Source organism: Nuphar pumila, chromosome 15 (genome assembly GCF_984573655.1).
Source record: "Nuphar pumila chromosome 15, dmNupPumi1.hap1.1, whole genome shotgun sequence".
In the NCBI taxonomy this organism is placed as follows: Eukaryota; Viridiplantae; Streptophyta; class Magnoliopsida; order Nymphaeales; family Nymphaeaceae; genus Nuphar; species Nuphar pumila.
The window spans coordinates 88806080-88827085 of NC_143263.1; the positions used below are offsets into that span (position 1 = coordinate 88806080).

Below are 21006 nucleotides of genomic sequence, written 5' to 3' on the forward strand. Positions count from 1 at the left end.
ATATGCATACAATGATTTCCATTTGCATGACCTGATTGATGCATGTACGCTTGAATAAATTGTCATGCAGAAAATTTTGGCATGGTATCCGGAGGGACATACATGTAGATTCAGCAAATACAAATACAAATACAAAGGATTTTGGCATCACCACATGCACACATGAAGACCATGCAGGAGAACTTTGCTAGTACACGCTCTGTATTTTAGCAACCTCAAATGCACACGTACAAGCATTGGCCCCCGACTGCCAGCAAGCAGACATGCAGACTGCAAACACTTGCCATGGCCCACATACACACATGAACATGCATAAAGTTTATGGGTTATGCATACGATGACATAAATACAAGGGCCTGCCAGCATTATGGTCTACAAATGGGGAGAGTGATGGAAACAATGTTTTTCTGGCATACCATTTTCTCTGTAAGCACGTTATTTAGCATTCTAAGTACTAGCAGACACAAACATGAAATTGACAAAATTATGCATCGAAACGCATAAATATCTTGGCATGTGCAGACAAACAAGGATTAAAAACACCAACCTTTATAAGGAATCTCATGATTATCAGCATGGACTCCTGGTTTTGATGACGGGACCTGGTATTTTTCCTTACTGTACTAATGAATGTTATACATGTATATTTTCTTCATGAAAGTCCCCAAGAAAGGGGCTGCACATATAAGCAAAACTCTTGATAATTTTAAGAGCTCTGATCACCAACTTTACATCTCTGTATTCAATTCTCAGAAAAGGAATGCTAATAGATTCAAGTAATTTGAAATTTTACAGCCATTTGGATTTACATAGGCTGTCCATGGGAGAAACGGTGGTCTCTATAACTTCAAATATCAACAGCATCCACAGGAAGAGAGTCGGTTAGTCCTGTGAAAGGCATTGGGTAAAATGACTGATGCGTGGTAATCCTTTGCTGTGAAAGCTTTCCCCAGTTAGTCCAAAGGTTCCTGGCCTACTTGTCTTCTGTGTCCAGTAGCCTGTGATAAATTTGAAGATGCCCGAGACCCGAACTGGTGCTCACTTAATTGCTCAGTTCCATCCGATGTTTTGCTTTGAGCCAGCTCAGTTCTTGCCTGATCTCATTCTCATAACCATCTGATAGCTCCTCTGATGGAGAAGAACAGTTAGGAGTACAACAATCTGAATTCTGATGGTCACTCACATCGCAGCAATCAAGATAAGCAGACCTTCCAGAACAGTAATCAGCATGAGAATCCCTGCGATCTGATTGGCTATGTTCTTCATCAGAGTGTACCACTCTTGATCCAAGTGATGTTACAGAATCTGAAGCTTCATTTTGAGCCCAAACATCTGTAAATTGGGGACTATCAGATTGGCTGGATAAGGCAGGATCACCCTCTGTAACAGTGTTCTGATCCCTCAAGCTGGTAGGTGATCTCTTCAAATCTGCCATGCATAGCAGCACACTCAAGTCGGGAGTGTGAATTCTTGCGCACATGATTGCTCGTTCGTGGATAATCATGCAGCAAAATGTTCGATATATCCTTTGATACAGAATTATTACCTAAATTGAGGTTTTCAGGGTTGCAACTTTCCTCGATACCGACCCCTGGCTTCCAGTCAGCAACTAATGAGGATATTTCCTCGTCAATCATCTCTGCAATCTTTGTTACATCTGCATCACTTATGTCGAGTTCCATCACCATTTCCATTGCAACACTTAGCGCAGTATCAGCCTCAATATCAAATGGGAAGGAAATGTTCCTGATACGTCCTGCATAAATGATACAAAGTAATTAGTGTTCCTCTGTATCCAAAACAACCAAGAAACAACAAAGACGAGGTTAATCTGATTTTTTTTCCGCAATACTAGGCTAACCTTCTGCGTCTGGTATTCTGAGCCTGAGAAGAATGCCATCATCTTCCCTCTTCTTTCCCTTGATTGAAATTCCAAAATTTGCAGAAACTTCATCATCATGATCATGGTAATCAAAAAGAGGGTCATAATGGTATCCGAGCTCATCAAGTTCGTAGTTCCATCCATTCTCAATGTGACTGGGGAACTCGCGATGCCCATTAATTAGATGGGTTAACACAAGAGATGGTTGGTAAAGAGGCCTCAGTTCTGCTATAGGTTCTCTATACGCAATAATCCTTGAATCTGCTCCAGAATCATCGAGTCGAAGGAATGGATCTTTTAGCAGCTCTTTAGCGGGAAGCCTCTGTGAAACGGTCGCTAAGCACTTCTCAACAAATTCTCTCACTTCACTGTCGGTAACTCTGTACAGAGATGCTGGCTTTTTCCCCTTTTTTTGTGGAAAAAATCAAATGAAAGAAGATGAGTCTGCAGCCATAAAGAAAAGGAAAAAGCTAAAGCTCAATAAAGATGAGCAAAAGGGGATTCTTACAGAGATGACTTTTTTGTAGATCTGGGCAGGATGCGTGCATTCACTATATGGATATTCAAAGGTTATCATTTCCAAGATGCACATCCCGAAAGAATATATGTCTGCCAATTCGTTATATGCCTCTTGGTAAATTTCTGGGGCCATGAATTCTGGTGTGCCTGTTAGGAGGCAACTACAGAGAATCAGCAAAAACATAAAAAAACAAAGGAAAAAGAAAAGATGGAGCACAAAATGAATAGAGAGCGCCTATCGACGGATTGATCCATACGTAGCAGTTTGGTTTCGTTAATAGGTAAACGAATTCATAAACAAGAACAGCATTTTTTGCCTTTGCACTTCATTTTTCCACAAGTGTGAAATGAAGCATGGCATCAGAAAAAATTAAGAGAGAGAGAGAGAGAGAGAGAGAGAGAGAGAGAGAGAGAGAGAGAGAGAGAGAGAGAGAGCAGGTGTTGTTTGAAAGAATTTAGAGATATTCTTACCAACACAATGAGCAGCATGAGATTTTTTTAGTATGGCTGCCAGCCCCAAATCGCCAATCTTAACTTCACCCTGGTTTCCATTAACAAATATGTTGTCACATTTGAGATCTCTGTGAATCACAGGAGGATCATGACTGTGAAGATACAGAAGCCCTTTCAAAATCTGTCTGCACCAATTCTTCACTGCTCTAACACTTACACGTTTGTGCTTCTGTCTATACCTGGACCACCAAACCCAGAACAGAGAAGGGAAGAAAAACAAAAGAACCTATTAGTTTCTCCATTAGCTCCGGAAATTATGTACAAGAGAGAGGGAAAAAAGGCCCAAGTGTGCTCACTGTCTAAGGGTGCCAGAGGTGAACATTTCAGTGACAAAATTGATGTTCCTATTTGCAGTATCAACCCAAGAAGCATAGAACTTCATGATGTTTTTGTGCTTGAGGGTCTTCAGCAGATGGATCTCGCAGTACAGCCTTTCCAAATCTTCAGGGCTCTGCAAGAAATCATAAAGTTTCACCTGATTCCATGCAACTTCAATCCCTTCGAGCTCATCAAAGGCCCTGTATCTGCACCAGAACCCAGAAAAAACAGAACTTTTCAGAAAACCAACAATACAAATCCACCCAAAAACTGAAAACAAAGGGCCCAGATGAAAAGATTCCTACACAATCTTGGATGACCCCTTCCCCAAAATCTCATTGTACTGCAAAACAACCAACAACTCATATCAGAACCACTAAGATCTGCCCAATTGAACAGAAAAGGGAAAAAGGGAGGGAGAGAAAACATACCCTGCCATATCTACCAGTAGGATCAAATTCAACAAACTCCGACCCATCATCAAAACTCTTCTGCCTAATCATTTCTTCCCTTCTTCACACTTCCTCAGAAAGATCCAGTTTTAATGCAAATAACCCATCTTTGAGAGAAGATAAGAAGCAGAACACCACCACCAACCATATTTATGAGGAAAGAAAAAGGACTGGATTTGCCTCATCACAAGACAATGAGTTACAGACAACCAACACCAATACAAAGAAAGCCAGATGGGGTGTGTGAGCGTACACATACATATATTTTATACGGATTTATGTATATTTTTGTGGTGATAGAATATCGATATACAGCATCCACAAAGGACAAGTGAAGGACAAAGTTGGTCCTCCATGTCTGTGTTGTTAAAATGCAACACTTCCTTTGCTGCCGCCCTCCATCATGAATCTTGATATTTCAAAAACAAATCCTCTTTTTTTTTTTACATGAGTAGTTAAAAATATAAATAATAATAAAGATGCATTTTTTGGGCTTCACAAAAGAAGCATTGAGGTTAATTCTTTTGGTTGCTCCATTTTTCAAAAATTACTATTCAATATGGACAGATGTGTTATGAACCAGATATCTATGGATCTTCATAAGTTGCCATATGACCGTCCCCTTTCTTTGGCACTTTTGGCGGTAAAAATTGATCAACGTATCCCTTACAACACTAGGAATTACCTATTTTGGTATGCCAAACTTGTTGGTATCCAAAGAGAATGAAAATGACAATCAAGCCTCGTTTCTCATTGGCATGGTAGGCTGGACTCATCTAGACCAGGCTTGAGTCCAAGGGAATGGGGTACGTGCCCTTTACTCAACAAGTGAATCCTGGGTCTATCTAACGTGGTTAGGAGTCCAAACTAAAAGTATACAGTTTTATGATGGGATGTTTTATCCAACCAAATATTATGGATTTGGACCCAATTCACTCCAGTTGTATCTTTGAAATAATTTTATGAAACCCCTCTCGATACTTTAACAAGTTCAGTATGTCCAGATCCAGGTAAATCAAGATTCTGAAAGCAGATCAGGCTCATGATTGACCATTTTCTAATATCTTCCTACATATTCTATGATGTTGTTGGTCGTGCATTTAAACTGCACGTATTACCAGAAAGTTGATTTGAAACTATTCAATGAAATTAACTTTGATCCATGTCAGTGTTAGGCAGTCTGATCCGGTTACTGTTTGCTCCATAACTATTTGGATGCAGTCACTCTCCCAATGTAAAAATCTGACAACTGAAAAGCTTTCATGCTCAAGCCATTATCATGTGATATATGTATAAAATATTGTGGGTGCAGATTCAAGACAATCAGGATGTTGGGTCATTTTGCATCTGCAATTTGGCACCTCACTTGACCTGTTGATCTCCACACTAGGATGAAGGTTTATCCAACCAAAATGAGTCTGAGTCAGTTGGATAACCGATACATTACTACCCTGACCCATATGGGATCAGCATTTCCAAGACTCTACCAAAAGTTTTTCTTCACATAATTATTGTTGCGGGGAATATGAGTCACTTTTGAAACTTCAAGGGAGTACTCAACTTATGCCAATAAGATTGGTTGCTGAAGGGTAGTTTAGTCAATTAAACATAACGGTACGTTAGGTACGTGATGCAGAGCGATTGATTGGCTAACGTGTTGTGAAGAGAAGGGATGATGGAAATAAATTTTGGGGATAGTCCTTTGACTCTATTTATTTTTTGGATGTTGATTGGTATTTTGGCGAGGGACATGCGTATGCCATATGGGTCACATGAGATGTCTGTCCCTCCAACTAAGCTCCACATGGAGTGCTATTACTAGTCCCCGACTCCCCGCTTCCCCTACTTATTTATTCATTTTACTCAAGTATTATTTTCCCTAGTTGTTTGTCAATGTGGTTCCCATAATAATGTGGCCGTTGATCATTACTTGGGCATTTCTGATCAATGGCCAGGAATATATGTGAAAACAAGTTAGTCGGCAGCCCAATATTCCTCACCTAAAATATGCTACCACGTGAACTGGGAAGCCTGTCTTTTATTAGTTGTATATTTCATTTTCATGGAATGATTATCTCCACCATCATTATCTTGCTATAGTTTTTTTATTCGATTCAGGGTGCATATGATCGACCAAGGTCTAGGTATCAATTTCATATTGAAGAAAAAAAATAAAAGAACACTGGAAACCAGGTTCTCTCATTGGTTGGAACATATATATATAGGAGTCCATTAATATTTATGAACTGGGGGTCTAACCTTTATTATTATATTAATGTATATAATGAAAAAAACAATAATATTATTAATCAGAATTTGGTACTCTTCTTATTGATATTAACGTTATCCCTTCAAAAAAACAAGGGCTAACGTCAAGATGTAGGGAGATGGTTTACTGTTCTGTTGAGTTTAGGTCCACCATCTACTGTTCCTGCTATTATTTTTTCATACAACTACAAAATTGGAGTACTACCTAATTGGAATATGTCATGCTTGGAAATGACACCATTGAACACAGAGAGAGAGAGAGAGAGAGAGAGAGAGAGATCTTTTTGATATTTCTGGCTTGTATCATATAATTGTACAAGCATTTTCACGGATAACTGTTTGTTTTGGTTTATTACATGGAAAAATCGCAGAGTTATTGTTCAACTGTATATGTTTAGAAACCAACGGGGCTCGCTTGTCTGGCAGGAGCAGCTAGTGCACGTCACCTTGTGTGGGACGTTGAAAGTTGGAACCCCGAATGGTAGGGGTCTGCCTAACCCCAGTTTTCTCTGTCAAAAAAAAAAGAAAAGCCTGTAACCAAGTTACGAATTGACCGGTTAAGAAGTGAAACTCTTCAACACACTTGAAGACTTGATAAATTAGATTTAAACGTTCTGACTTTCTAAGTATAATAAAACAAATGTTCAAAGTTGGGATGCTAAAAAAAGAATATGATTGGTCTGCCAGCTCCACCTACTCCTCAATCCGCAACCACAAGATTTTGCCTCGCCTCACAGACGTTTCTAACTTGGCGGTGTTCCTTCTTTATCACTCATGCCATGAAAAACAATAAACCTTTCTTGAGAAAAAGAAAAATTAAATTAATCGGTAAAGAAGTACAAAATTAGGTTGATGAGGACTCCACCAATAAAAATCGATAAAAGTAGAAGAAATAGCTCAAAACAAAGGTCATAACCGAGTCATGTCTTTGATTTCCTAACAGTTCCTGACCCTATAGAAAATGTCTACCAAGAGAAGACATAAAAAAAAACTGAGTAAAAGCCTTGCTAGAAGTAGGTGATGCAACTTTTTCAATAAAGTATTTTAAAAATATATTTTCACTAAAAATATTTGTGCAAATTATGCATTAAATAATAAAAACCGGCTTGCACGAGTGGTAGAGTCCGGGTCGAACTCAGAGAACGGGAAAAATATTTTGTATTTAACAGAAAAACTAAACTAACTGCTTTTTATTGTCTTAAAAAAATAAAAATAATTAATTAATTTAACTAAGAGTGTTGCCCCTACAGAGGGCTTAAACAAATAAATAAATGATTTTATTATAGATCCAAATTAATTAAATAAATGAAATGCTAATCTAAAAATAAGAGAAAAAGTCTTCATTACTTGAGCTTCTAGTCTCTTCTTTCTTCTTCTATGCTTTAGCTCGTTTCCTTTCTTCTAAGGGCTTTCTAAGGGGCTCTTTGAGGGCCTGAAGAGTCTTTTGAGGGGACCTTTTAGGAATCTCAGAAGGCTCTTCAGGAATACTTTTGAGGGCTCATCGCATGTCTAAACGCTTTCTTGCAAAAATAAACAAACAAAACACAAAACAGAGAAAGAAAACTATGAGAAAATCACATGTTAGTTTTGAGAAAAATCACAAAAATACTAAACAAACTATGAAAGAACATTACACTTAATGACAAAATAGTATAACTAATTCTATAACTAACATGAACTAAGTTATGAAACTAATTAACTAAAAAACAAATTAGCATAACTAATTAACTAACTAATAAGAAACACGTTATTGAATAAACTAAACTAAACTAACAATAAAATGTGAACAATAGTTAGCATAAAATAACTAATCCAAGGTGAAAGCTATACTAACCGAATTAAAAAAAAATAATTAACTAATTAATCAAACAAATAACAAATTGATCTATCTAACAAAAATCAATAATTTAATTGCAAGAAAATAAAATTAACTAATATAATTAAATCAAATAAATGAAATCTAATAATTCTAATGACATAAAACTGAACCTAAATGAATTTAATTGCTGAGAAAAAACAGATTTAATATTGAATTAAAATCAACTAATAAACAAAAAAATTAAAACTACCTAAATCGGCTAAGAGGATCTCTACCTAAAAAATAATAATTAATTAACAACTAAATTATGATCTAAATGCGGAAAATATAAATTCTCAAATTGTAAATAAACTCAACTGATTGCTAATAACAATGATTAATTCTACTCTAATTTGCTGAAATAAAAAAAATTTAAATTAACCATCTACTCTACCTACCGATTTCTAATATAATGGAATAACAAATTAAAAAATAATTAAGGTTAAACTAACTAATCTAACATGCTAGAAATAATAAAAGACATAATTAAAAACATAAATAAAGACATAAATAAACGAGTTTAAGAAAGAAAACATGCGAGAAACGATTAAATCTACTTATTGCACTTCATAAATTAACAAAAATAAAAACCCTAATTGGCTAATATTATTAATTCTAATCTAAATTTAAGTAAACTAATTTCTGAAACTAAACTAACTAAATCTAAGAAAACAACAACAACTATCATGAATCAAGATTAACAATAACAAAAAAAATGAATATCTATTGGCATGCAAATCGAGAAAAATGATAATTTTATGATTTTTTTTTGATTTTTTGATTTTTAAGTTTTTAAATGCAAGAAACCAAACTAAACTAGATTAAATCAAATGAATATGCAATGAGAAGATTTATGATATACAAAACTAAACTACGGTGAAACAGGGAAGAAGAAGAAGAAGCAAATCGTATGATTTACCTCCGACGGAAGGGTTGAGAAGAAGAAGATGGTCTTTTCCGCTGCAATCAAACGAACTCCACTCTCTCTTCAACAGAGGGGATGCGAGGAACCGACGACGATGGGGTTTAGAAGAAAGATTGAAAAGCATAAGAACCAAGAAAAACATGGTAGGCAGTCGGTTGATCAAACAAGGGGGAGAAAAGAAGAAAGAGAGGCAGAGAGGAGAGAGGGGGGGGACCAGGCTACAGGGCTGGAAAAAACATTTTTCTCTCTCTTAAAAATACTATTTATATTATGAAAATTAGGTTAACACATTTTTTTCATAAAGCTCTAATATATTTTTGAAAATTTTTAAAATAGTGAAAATATGTTTCACAAAACTACCTCTCCTAAACCAAATGGACTGTGACTTAGACATTTAATTTAAATACAATTCCTCAAAAATACTGATAAGACTGGGTTTTATAAACGATTTTTCAATAGATCATGCATAAAATTAAATGAATAAAATGTGAAATATATGCATGATCAGTAGGCATGTTTCTCTCTTTATAAGTGTTCCACCTCTAGACACCCAATTTGGGATCAAAATAATTTTGTCATACCAATAATTCATAGAGCTTATTTCAATCTAATTTTTAGCCTTAAAACTACCTCTTTAAGTTTTTCGACCAAAAGAAAACTTGAAGAGGAGGATCTCACTTTTCAAACAAGTTAAAAATCAGGTTGATCTGATACTCGAATAAAAAGTTATGACCAAAACTTGATTCAGAATAATAACAACAAATCAATTATAGTTATTACCCCTTTGAATTGTTGTCTTTCCCCTTTAAATTATCATTATATCTATTTTCAAAGTGGGTCTTCTTGGTCATGATGTCATGTGTTGTTATGTCTTTTAAAAATTCATGTCGTTATAACTTATGACATCATCATTTGTCATTATATGCGAGATATAACGACAAATGTTAGGTCATTATATCTCATTTCAAAACAGCTCATTGGATCATGTCATCAATTGTCGTTAATAGAAAGATTTAATGACAAATCAATTATCATTATTACTCAGACAATTTGTCATTATTACTTTTCAAAATGTCTCATTTTTTTTTATGTCGACAACCTTGGATTTGGTGTGTCTCAGCTCGCCTTGGACTGTTTTTGACAGCCCAAGATAACCCTCACTTAATGACACTCATTAAAACCAAATCTTATCACCTAATACACTCTCCTAAATCAAATCTTAGCCATATATTCAAACTCTTTCAACCACAACCCTAGATCTTGTCTCGGATCCTGGATATGTAGGAGCATATTTGGATCCACTTCCAAACCTATAAATAGGGATGACCTTCACTCTCTAAGGGCGAGATTTGATCCCCATTCCTAAGCATCGTTACTTTATCAAAATTTCTATAGACCAAGCTCACTCTAGCCTACCCCTAGCACACCAGGACTAGTTGGTTGAGCCTATAGTACGAGCCTACATCAGATCTAGCTTAGAGACCCAAATCCTCACCCATCTCTTACAACCAACCTTGAAACCCGGACCTGTATGTCGTTCATGTTGTTCCCGCACACATCAACTATAGGAGGGCAACTCATAGCCCGAGGTGAGATTCGATGATTTATTTCATTATTTTGCTTGTTTGTTGTATTTCTTTATAAGATTGGTTTACTATAACGTTCCCATATTGATACGTATGCTGCCATGTATAATTCAAAAAAAAAAAATTGTTATCATATATATATATATATATATATATATATGTATGCTGCCATGTATAATTCAAAAAAAAAATTGTTATCATATATATATATATATATATATATATATATATATATATATATATATGTATGCTGCCCTGTATAGTTTAAAAAAAAAAATTTGTTGCTAGCTATGTTGCCCTGTATGATTTTAAAAAAAAAATTGCTATTATCGTATATAGCTATGTTTCCACATCTAGTTCAAAAATTTCTGAAAAAATTTCTATTGTTGTATACTAGATGCCGATTTCTAAAAATTTGACTATTCTGAACACATTTGTAGCATCAGAATTATGAAAAAGTGGACAGGTTCATAATGTCTTTGCATATAGGGATTAGCATGCTTCAATTGAGTTCTTTGTGTATTCAAAGAGAACAAAAATTAAGGGAAGTGGCCTGGTTTTGATGTCAATATGAATGGTGATCGCCGGTTGTGGGGAGCTTAAAGCCTAATTGACTCCCATCATGTTATGAGTTTTCATGCTTTTCTTATACTATATCTCCATTTTTTTTCTTTATCTCACTGTGCTGATCGGCTATCCAAATGATAGCGCATCATTTGGCCTGCCTCGTGTTTTTTCTTCCTCTTTTATCAATGATATTTTTTTTAAAAAAAATGCATTAAATGAATGGAGCAACACGTCGTCATTAATAATCTATACTTGCATAAGTCATAGTTGCATGCTTTTATTATTGGTTTGATTTTTCTAGCTTTACAATTTCTGTGTTTGGCTTGCATAAAAATCTATTTGATCCTAACTGATTGTCTTATTGTGGTGTTTTTTGTTTTGCATGCTTTCATATTTGGTTTGATTTAATTTTCTAGCTTTACCATTTCTGTGTGTTTGGTTTGCATAAAAGTCTATTTGGTCTTGATTGATTCTGTCTTATTTTGGTGGTTGTGATCATTAAAATCAATGCATTACATGAATGGAGCAACACGTCTGACATGAGCTTGTGGATGTATTTGTGTTATAGTTTAGCATATTTGCTCATTTGAGTTGAGGTTTCTTAATTTACTCTGTCCTAATAGCCAAAGATATTTTTGAAAGAAAACAAACTTGCAAAGGGTTAACGTGGAGAAAACCTACATCCACGGAAAACACATTATCATTAGAGAGGTGCATAGACTTCTTTCATTATTTAAATACTGACCTGATAAGGTTTAGTATAACCGAATTTTACACAAGCATTACAATTTGGGAAACCCGATTTTACATCTATTGTGGACTTGTCATGAACCTGTCCACATTTACAAGCATTATGCTCGATCCGAACAATAACTAGATCTGGATCTGAATTAGATATGGATTTGAATTGAATCTGGATCCATACAATAACAAGATCTAAATCTGAATTGGATTTGGATCTGAATTTGAATTGGATCTAGACTTAAATTGAATTTGAATCTTAGAGCTGGAATCAAACTGGAACTGAATTTGGATCTAGATTCGAACAATAACTGAATCTGAATCCGAACAACAACAAAATCTAAATCTTGGATAAGGATCCGGATAATAACCCAATCTGGATCTGAACTGGAATTTCAAAAAACCCCAAAAAAGAAAGGGAGCAAAGCCCGTGGAGAGGAGAGGAGAGGAGAGAGCAGAATAGGATGAGAAGAATGGGAGAGGGATGGGGTTTATATAGGCCCCAATCCAAGGCCACCCATAAAGGCCATAAAGGGCCTTAAGAGGCCCAAACAACCAACAATTATGGGCCATTGCTGGCCCAAACCATTATGTAAAGATGAATGCCAAAAAGGATCAAAATTGACCCTGAAAGGTCTATGAATGACCTTGACTGAGTCAAAAAGTCAACAAGTCAAGCATAAGGGGTGGCTACTAGACCGTTTTGGACCATAAATGACCATGTCCTATGTCAATCTTTTGGAATAGGATATATGCAGTGCAGAGATCTACTGAGTGGAAAATGCATCGAGTGTAGGAACGTGTGGTATGCATTCGATTGATCGGTGATGTGCGATGGTAGCACGACATGCGATAGGCATCAATATCGTCGTTAGTGCATCGTTGTGTGGTGGCACAGACGTGGAGCGTTGTTTGGTTAAGCAGTGCCAGTGGATCAGAAGATGTTGCCTTTGGAGATTTGGTTAAGGACATCTCAGCTTGCAAGATTGTCCCATGCGTAGTGGTTGGACACACGAGGGTTTATATGAGTTAAGGCTAATTCTCCCAGGGATCACATTAGGTGATTCCAACCGAGTATGGTGACTCGGGGCTAGGCGAGTGAAAGCTTAGGCACCGACGAATGAGTCTGGGTGGTGCTCTTTGCTATGGTGTTCAATCATTAACTGATCTTCGAACTAGGGGTCATAAGGTTTTGTTCTTTCAGTGGCAAGGTTTTTCTATGTCATGCGTATGGAGCTGCAATGCGCTTCATGGCACGCAAGGCTAAGGCAAAGTTTGTGCCTCTTTTGAAAGTGATAGCTGGTATGGGATGGCTATGCACTAAGCGGCATAAACTACATGGAATGCACATTTGGAAATGCGCTTGGTCAGCTTTCGCTAGGCAGCTATGCATGAGGTGCTGCGTAGAGCTAATGAAAATGATTCAACACATGAAAAGGTGTTGGTATGCGGCCTTTGGCCGTTAGGCTGGCCATCTTGGCACATCGCAGGTTTGCGAAGCATTCTATGCCCGTGACAGAGCGATAGAAAGGTTTGCGGTGGTAAGAACGGACCGTCACACCGCACTGACCTACTGAAGAAATAGGCCCGTGACAGGCCATGCAAAGACCATAAATGCCCATGCAAAAATGTTAGAGCAAAGTTCAAATGGATCTGGATCGGTCAAAGTCAATTATTGTGCTAGTCAACAACCAATTTTAAGCTTGAAGATTAAATCCATGCCAAGTAAAAGTTCAACCCAGGCCCAAGACCCAAGTTCAAGTCCAAGTCCAAGTCCAAAGGTCAAAGGTCAAGGGTGTCAAGATTCAAGAATAAGTGATGCACAAACCCAATATCTAATGCCCTTGAGGGCCTTGCCTATTAAGGCACCACCCCTCTATATAAAGACAAGAGTTTTCCCAAAAACCTTTAATGTAGGACTAACCTTTTGTAGAGAACCCATTACCCACAACTTAGAAAAAAATAAAAATAAGAGGAAAAACTTAGGGATCATTTTGAGCCAAATTTCAACAATCTCCCATGTGGATCAAAACTATAGAAGAGGACTCAATAGGTTGTTCACAAAGATTCAGTACATAAGTGAAGGTACCATTTGGGTTTGAACCCCCACGTTAGTGTTACTTAGTCTTAGTCAGTCTCAAACCTTAATAGCGTTAGCTTTGAATTTAAAATCTTAATTGACCTTCCAGACACCACAACACATACTTTCACTTTAGGTTATCATAGTGTGTCTACCAATATATAGAAGCCACACATTAAGGGTTCTGCATTGTATCTCAGTTTCATGAGTGTTCTAAAAACAAAGTCCAAGTTCCATAGAAGGTGACCCTCACCTTCACACTCACATAGGTAAGTCCATCAAGGGTGTAAACTTATTTTAAACACCTGAGTCATAAAGCCTATGGATCTTATTAAGAGTTCAAATCGAACTTAACCTCCTTATATAGGTGTCGAGCACTTGACATCAAGAATGAAAAAGTCATTAAGTACTCAAGCCAATCACTCAGAGATTTGTTCTTCTTATTGAACCACTTGACATGTGATGATGCATGAAATGCATATCATTTTCACATAATATTCTTGCATTTTCATATGATTTGAAGGTTTAAAATACATGTATTGATGTATTTAGGTACAAAGAAGCTACAATTCAAATTTCACTCGAATCAGAATTAAAATGAGAAAAATAATGCATTTTTAGGGTTTTGGATCAGTTTTCGAGGCAGAACGAATCCAGATCTTACCCAAGAGCTCAAGTTTGTTTTCTATGAATATTTTCTGAAAACCCCCTTTTTGTAATGAATTTAGGTACCTACTTGTAAATAACAACTAGTTTAGCATTTAGTTAGAACTAACTTTTTAATTAGGTGGCTTTTAGAATTAGGACCAACTTAAGTAATATAAATAGTTATTTTTTTAGGGTTCAACATTTTTGGATGCTCTGGAATTGCCACCCCTCCCTCTCTCTCTCTCTCCCACATGCCCCCCCTTTGTGCGTGTGTTTTTTCCTTCTTCTTCTTCATTGCAATCCTTGTTTTTGTTATTCTTTTATATGTTGTGTTTGCTCTTTTGCAGATGCTGTAGATCGTGTGGAAGTTTGCCTCAGTGGTGTGCCATCTACACCAACGTGGGCTGGCCGTGCCTCCTCTCCATACGACCCTCTTCCTCTCTCTTCTTTGATCCCTTCTCTTGATTCTGCTTCCAGGTGGGTGCAGCAGTGCAAAAGGGTATTGCAGCTCATTGAAAAACGTGTTGGGCACAATTTCAAGCTCCACTAATTGCTCTCCCTTCCCCTCCAATCGTTGGACAACCCTCTGATGTATGTCTTCTCTCCCCTCTCTTGTAGTTAAAACCCATAGATAGGTAATTGAGTCGAGTCATAGCTCTGCAATTTTTTTTAGCCACAAGTGTCTGCAAATCATCATTTTTTGTAGTTTTACGATTGAGTCTAGCATGGTTTCACATTCGGTTTGAGTCTGAATTCGTTGTTCATGTCAAATTACAAGAATTGGCTAGATCTTGTCTAGCCAATTCTTGTGATTTTTTTTTTTATAAATCGTATTTTGGTTTTTTGTTCTGAGTCTAGTAGATATAATTTCTAATTTGTCAGTCTTAAGGTCTGAGTTAATCAGTGAGTAGCATAGATTAAAAATCTGGTTTGGTGTAGTTCACAATATTTTTTTAGTAAAAAGTCATTTTTTTGTGTCTTAGGTAAAATCATTTTCTTTATGTTTATTGTTTTGTGGTTGTCGTCTTCTTCACAGAAGAAGGCAGCCATTACTGTAGCTTGCAGTTGTAAGTTAGGTTAGGAAAGCTAACTGTTAGTCCAGATTCAATGTATTTGATTTTTGGTAAGGTTTGGTCCATAATTAATTTAGTTGTTACAATTTTTTTTTCCAGTAAGGTTTCACGATTTTTCTTTCTTTTGTGTTTTTCATTCCAAGTTAGTACATGCATTTAGTGAATCATTAGCTAGGTTAGTATATAGGTAGTTAGCTTAAGTTAGTTTAATTTTAATATTTTGAATTTCAAAAGAGGGGTAATTTTGTAACTTCATAGCAAATGGCAATTTTGGCATTCAGGGGAAATTTCTAATTATGTTGCATTTGATTTTTAGAAAGTTTGGGTCTTCCTTGAAGACCCAGCCTAAAAGAGATTTTCCTCTCTGCATTTTAGGCAAGTGAGTTTGATTTTCAAACCTCTTGCTTTAATTTTCAAAATCAACACAATTTAGGGAAGGATTCATTCTTAATGCCTAGATTCTAGTCAAAACATGTGGGTCTTGCAAGGCTGACATTTTTTATATTGAATAGCCAAGTATCCTCCCAAGGAAAGATATCATGGGTCCCACTCAAATCCAATCCAGCCTATATGCATTAATACCCCTTTTATTTAGCATTTAGCATAATAAAATTAATGACATATTTTCTAAGTTAGGAAATATTTACTTAGGCATGTAGCTTAGTGCATAGCTTTTAATAGTAGCATTGCATATTAGTTAATTGTATTTCATTGCATTTTGTTATTTACTTAGTTCTTAAGTAGGTCCCACCTAGGGGACAACTCACTTTAGATAGCATTCACATTAGTTAAGGGATATGCTTAGGTTAATTAGTCTTTAGTTAATTAGATTTTCCATTTGTAATTTTTCTGTATTGATGTTACTTAAATCTTAGGTAGGTCCCATATATGAAACTGTTAACATTAGTGTGTTTTTAGACTTAGTTAATCTTTATATTAACTCAAGTTTATTACTTCCACCTAATTGTTTGTTTATTTGTTTGTTAGAGTTAAAATTAATTTTTTTCAAGTTAATTTAGTTTTCTAGTGTAGAGCTAAAGTTGTATTTAACATAGTTAAATGTTGTTTACTAAATTTTAGTTGAGTATCATGTCTGTTATGTATGTTATTTGCAACTTCATAAAGCCAATAGTACATGAATTAATTGCCAGTTGCTTAAAAGTGGATTGAACTTTCAAACCCTAATTTATCGTATTTGGCAGTCATCATTTTATGTGTAAATTTTTGGAGTTTTTCAAAAAAACTGGTTCTATTCTCCACATCCGCATGTTATCTGTCTACAGACCAAAAATCAACTCAATCAGAGTTGATTTGGTTAGATTTTAAAGTGTTTTTTAAAAACCAAATTTTAGAAGTTCTAATTTTAGGACAAGCTTGTTTTCGAATTTTTACTAATTTTGAAACACTTATATCTGGAGCTTCCAGATGAATTTTTAGATTCTGTAAAAAGGTTCAGATTTCTGCATGTGTCAGGAATCAAACAAAATAAATTTTAGAATTTTTGAATCTATTTTGACCCTTCAAACTGCCTATTTCTGAAAACCTATCCGAAATTGATTCGTGCATTGTAGCGACGGTAAAACAAACATTTCACTAATTATTTAGTTTTATGTAATTTTTCATATTTTTCTGCATAATAGTTAGTGTAATTACAATAGTTAGTTTAGTTAGCTTTAATATAAATTAGTTAGTTTAATTAGCATTTATAATTTAGCTTATTTTTATTTTACTTACAATTTAGTATTTAGTAGTTATTTTTAGAATTAGAATTAGAATTAGTTGTAATTTAGAATTAATTATAATTATTTCAATACTGACTTGTTTATTTTATTTTTCTATAGGTTGAAAAGTCGCCTACAGGTTAAAGGTTAATTACGTCAAGCGTGAGAAAGTTATACTTGGCGAAATGATGAAAATGCCCCTATGACCTGGAGAAAGCTTGAGCAGTTGCATTTAAAATTAGCTATAGTTAATTTTTATTTTGGTAACTTAGTTGTAGTATTTGATTTTATTGTAAATATTTGTTATATTAATAAATTGAAAATTTTAAATTTAATTAGAATATTATCTCGTTCCATGAGGATTCAACCCGTACACACCACGAAAGTGGAAAGTCCGTTTTTATATTTTTGGTTGACGATTTTTTAAAACCTTATTTGAAAATATCTTTTTAAAAACACCATTGCAAAAGTACAACCAACATGGTTTGACTTTTATCATGTGGTTGGATTTTTGTCAACGGTGATTGCTTTTATAGACTTTAACTACATTCCCCTTAATGTCTTAAATAGATATCTCAAGAACGATCCTTTGTCAATGGATCAACTAAGTCTTGATAAAAAATCACATATTCAATTGAGATTACTTTTTGCTTAAGTAAACTATTCACATAATTGTGCTTTAAATTGGTATTTCTAGATTTTTCATCATAAATATTATTTTCTACTTTATATATAGCGGCTTGACTATCGCAACACATAGCTTATTGCCTAATGGTATCTCCATTAAGAGATTTTTTTGCCAGTCAGCTTACATACTAGTTGATGCTAGGGATATCAACTTTGCTTCCTTTGTAAAATTGGTTATCATTTGCTTCTTGGATCTCCAAGCAATTGCTCTAGATCAAAGGGTAAATATTCAAACACTTATAGATAATGACTTATTGGAATCAGAATTTCAATTTGTATCATTGTACCTTTCAAGTATAATGAGTTTTCTTTCATATAATATTTTATATTCTAGAGTTCCTCTCAAGTACTTCAGGACTCAATATATTTTATCTCAATGCTCTTTTCTTGGATTACTTGTATATCGGCTCAACTTGCTCATGTTAAAAGCTATGTCTGGTCTAGTTTCATTCGTAGCATACAAGAAACTCCCAATAATACTGGCATACTCAAATTGAGATATGCTTCTTCCAATGTTAATTGATAGCTTAACATTAGGATCAATCGAAGTAGCAACATGCTTTTTAAATCATAATGATTATTTTTTAAATATAGTTGGATTGAGTTAATGCATAATCAACTTAATACTAACTTTAACATCAGCCAAACCCATATCTTTTATGTCAAATTTAGATGAAAGAAATCTTTTTGTATTATTTATGCATTCTACATTATTACTCATGATTAATATATCCACATAGAGACAAATAATTATAATATAAATATTTTTTATTTTGTTATATATGCATTTATCAAAGTCATAAGTTCTAAAATCATATGAAATGATTACTTCATAAATTTCTCATCATTGTTTATTTTAAATCATACAATAACCTTAACTGTTTGCAAACTTTCTTTTCTTGACCAATATTTTGTTTATGTATTCGATGAATTTCACAAAAATTCAATAAACACATTTAAAAGATTTTCACCACTTCTATTAGATCTAAAAGACTATTTTGCAATTATGAAAGCTTTAAACCTCAGCTTTAAAAGTATTAAAATTTTCAAATGATTCATCTTTTGATTTTATGAGATGAACATAAGCATATTTTGTAAAAATCATCAATAAAAGTTATAAAATAATTGTTACCCCCACGAGTTGGAGTATTTTTTTTCAAATCACATACATCATGGTGTATTAAATATAATAATTTAGACATCATATTTTCTAATATGTCTATATTTGCATTTAGGAATAATTCTTAAGTTACCCATGTTTCTCAAAAGATTTATAATTAACATGTCATAATCTAGCATGCTACAAATCATATAAGTCAAGCATATAAAAAGAAGAAGAATAAACTTTCTTACTCAAAGTGAGTTAGGCAGATACAAGAACTTTTGTGATGGTAGGTACGTGATACACATTTTGGAGGGTTAAGCATTTCTCGGAGGTGTAGTTCCACACTCCCTTTTTCATGAGCTTTAGCTTCATATTTATCACCCATATAAATATATGGTATTCCCCCATGGTTTTGTATGTTTTGAACATACTTTTATAATTTCATGAGTGAATCATTGATCCAGAATCCATGTATCATCATTTATCTGAATTAATCATAAATATCTCACTAACTATAACCACCAGGTCATCATCAGGTTTACTAGCTTTATTGCCTTGAAATTTCTTTTTGTGTCGGCATTGTCTAGTATAGTGACCTAGTTTTTCATAAGTATAGCAGAAAACATTGTTTTTTTTCTTAGCAATAAACTTGGATTCCTTGTTCTTGTTCCTAAGTCTGGGTTTGAACTTTGGTTTTCGTTCTACCATGTTTACCTTAGCTCTAACTTCTTTTATATCAACTTTTTTATCTCAAGATCGAGCTTCATCCTCAATTCTAAGTTGTTGAAGAAGTTACTCTAAGGTAAACTCCTCATTGCTATATTTTAATTCATTTCGATAATCTTTCTAAGATGGGGGCAATCACCCAATGATTGTAGCCACTTGAAATAATTTATCAAGTTTCATACCCTTAGACTTGATCTGATTAGCTAAGATCAACATCTCATGAACTTGAGGTAGCTGTGACTTATCATTAAAATTTTTGAAATTCATATACTTATTAACCAAAAACTTATGATTTTTTGCATCCTCTATTTTGTACTTGCTTTCAAGGGCTTCCCACAACTTCTTTGCAGTGCTGACTTCTAAGTAGAGGTCGAACAGAGTGTCGGGGAGTGCATTCAGTATGTATCCGCGACACACAAAGTCATCCTGCTTTCACTTTTGTCTCTTGCAATTTTCAGCAATGGTTTTGTCCTGCCGTTCTTGAGGGCAATCCTTTATGAGCACGTACACTACCTTTATAATCGTAAGGAAGATGAACACCTTGTATTGCCATCGTTTGAAATTGGTGCCATCAAACTGGGATAACTTGGTGGTGTAAGTTTTATGAAATAGATTTTTAAAACAATATTTTTAATAAAAACAGTGTGAAAGCCAAACACCAAATACTAAAAACCGGCTCGCACAAGTGATGGAGTCTGACTCGATCTCAGGGAAAAGGAGAAATACTTTGTATTCCACAGAAAACTAATCTACTCTTTATTGCTTTGAAAAATAAAATAATTAATTAATTAACTAACTAAGAGTGTGACCCTCTGCGGAGGGCTTAAACAAATAAAAATAATTAAGTGACCTTATTACAAACCCAATGCATTAAATAAAATAAATCCTAAGCTAAAAATAAAAGAGGAAGAGTCTTCAATGCTTGAGTTTCTAGTCTCTTTTGATGCCTCTGCTTTATTTGATATTTCTTTGCTTATTGTTCTTGGCCCTTCGCATAGGGCTTCCTGAAGGGCTCTCTTGAGGGGCTTGAAGAGGGCTTTCAGGACCTCAGAGGGCTCTTCGAGGGCTCACCACATGTTCAAACACTTCTCTGCAAAACAAAAACACAAAACAAAACACAAACCAACAAAGAACTAGACAAAAACTCAATATTAGTTTAATCAACTGTTACAAAACAAAAATTTAATCAACTAATCTAAACTAACTAACATGTGTCAAACATGAAACTAACATGTAACACTAAATCATTGAAGGACAAAACAACAAAACTAACTAACAAACTATACAACAATTATATAACAACCAAACTAACTTTAAACAATAAAGAAACTAATTAA

General features: G+C 34.7%; 1 pseudogene across 1 annotated transcript; it reads right to left on the reverse strand.

Moving 5' to 3' along the window:
* Nucleotides 1–899: 899 nt before the first annotated feature.
* On the reverse strand, nt 900–3916 carry LOC149815932 (putative serine/threonine-protein kinase WNK9; annotated as a pseudogene). Its single transcript, XR_016427857.1, has 7 exons — nt 3664–3916; nt 3538–3575; nt 3211–3438; nt 2873–3093; nt 2391–2548; nt 1862–2288; nt 900–1756 (listed from the first exon to the last, which is right to left on the reverse strand). The product of XR_016427857.1 is annotated as a putative serine/threonine-protein kinase WNK9 (transcript).
* Between the last annotated feature and the right edge of the window lie 17090 nt (nt 3917–21006).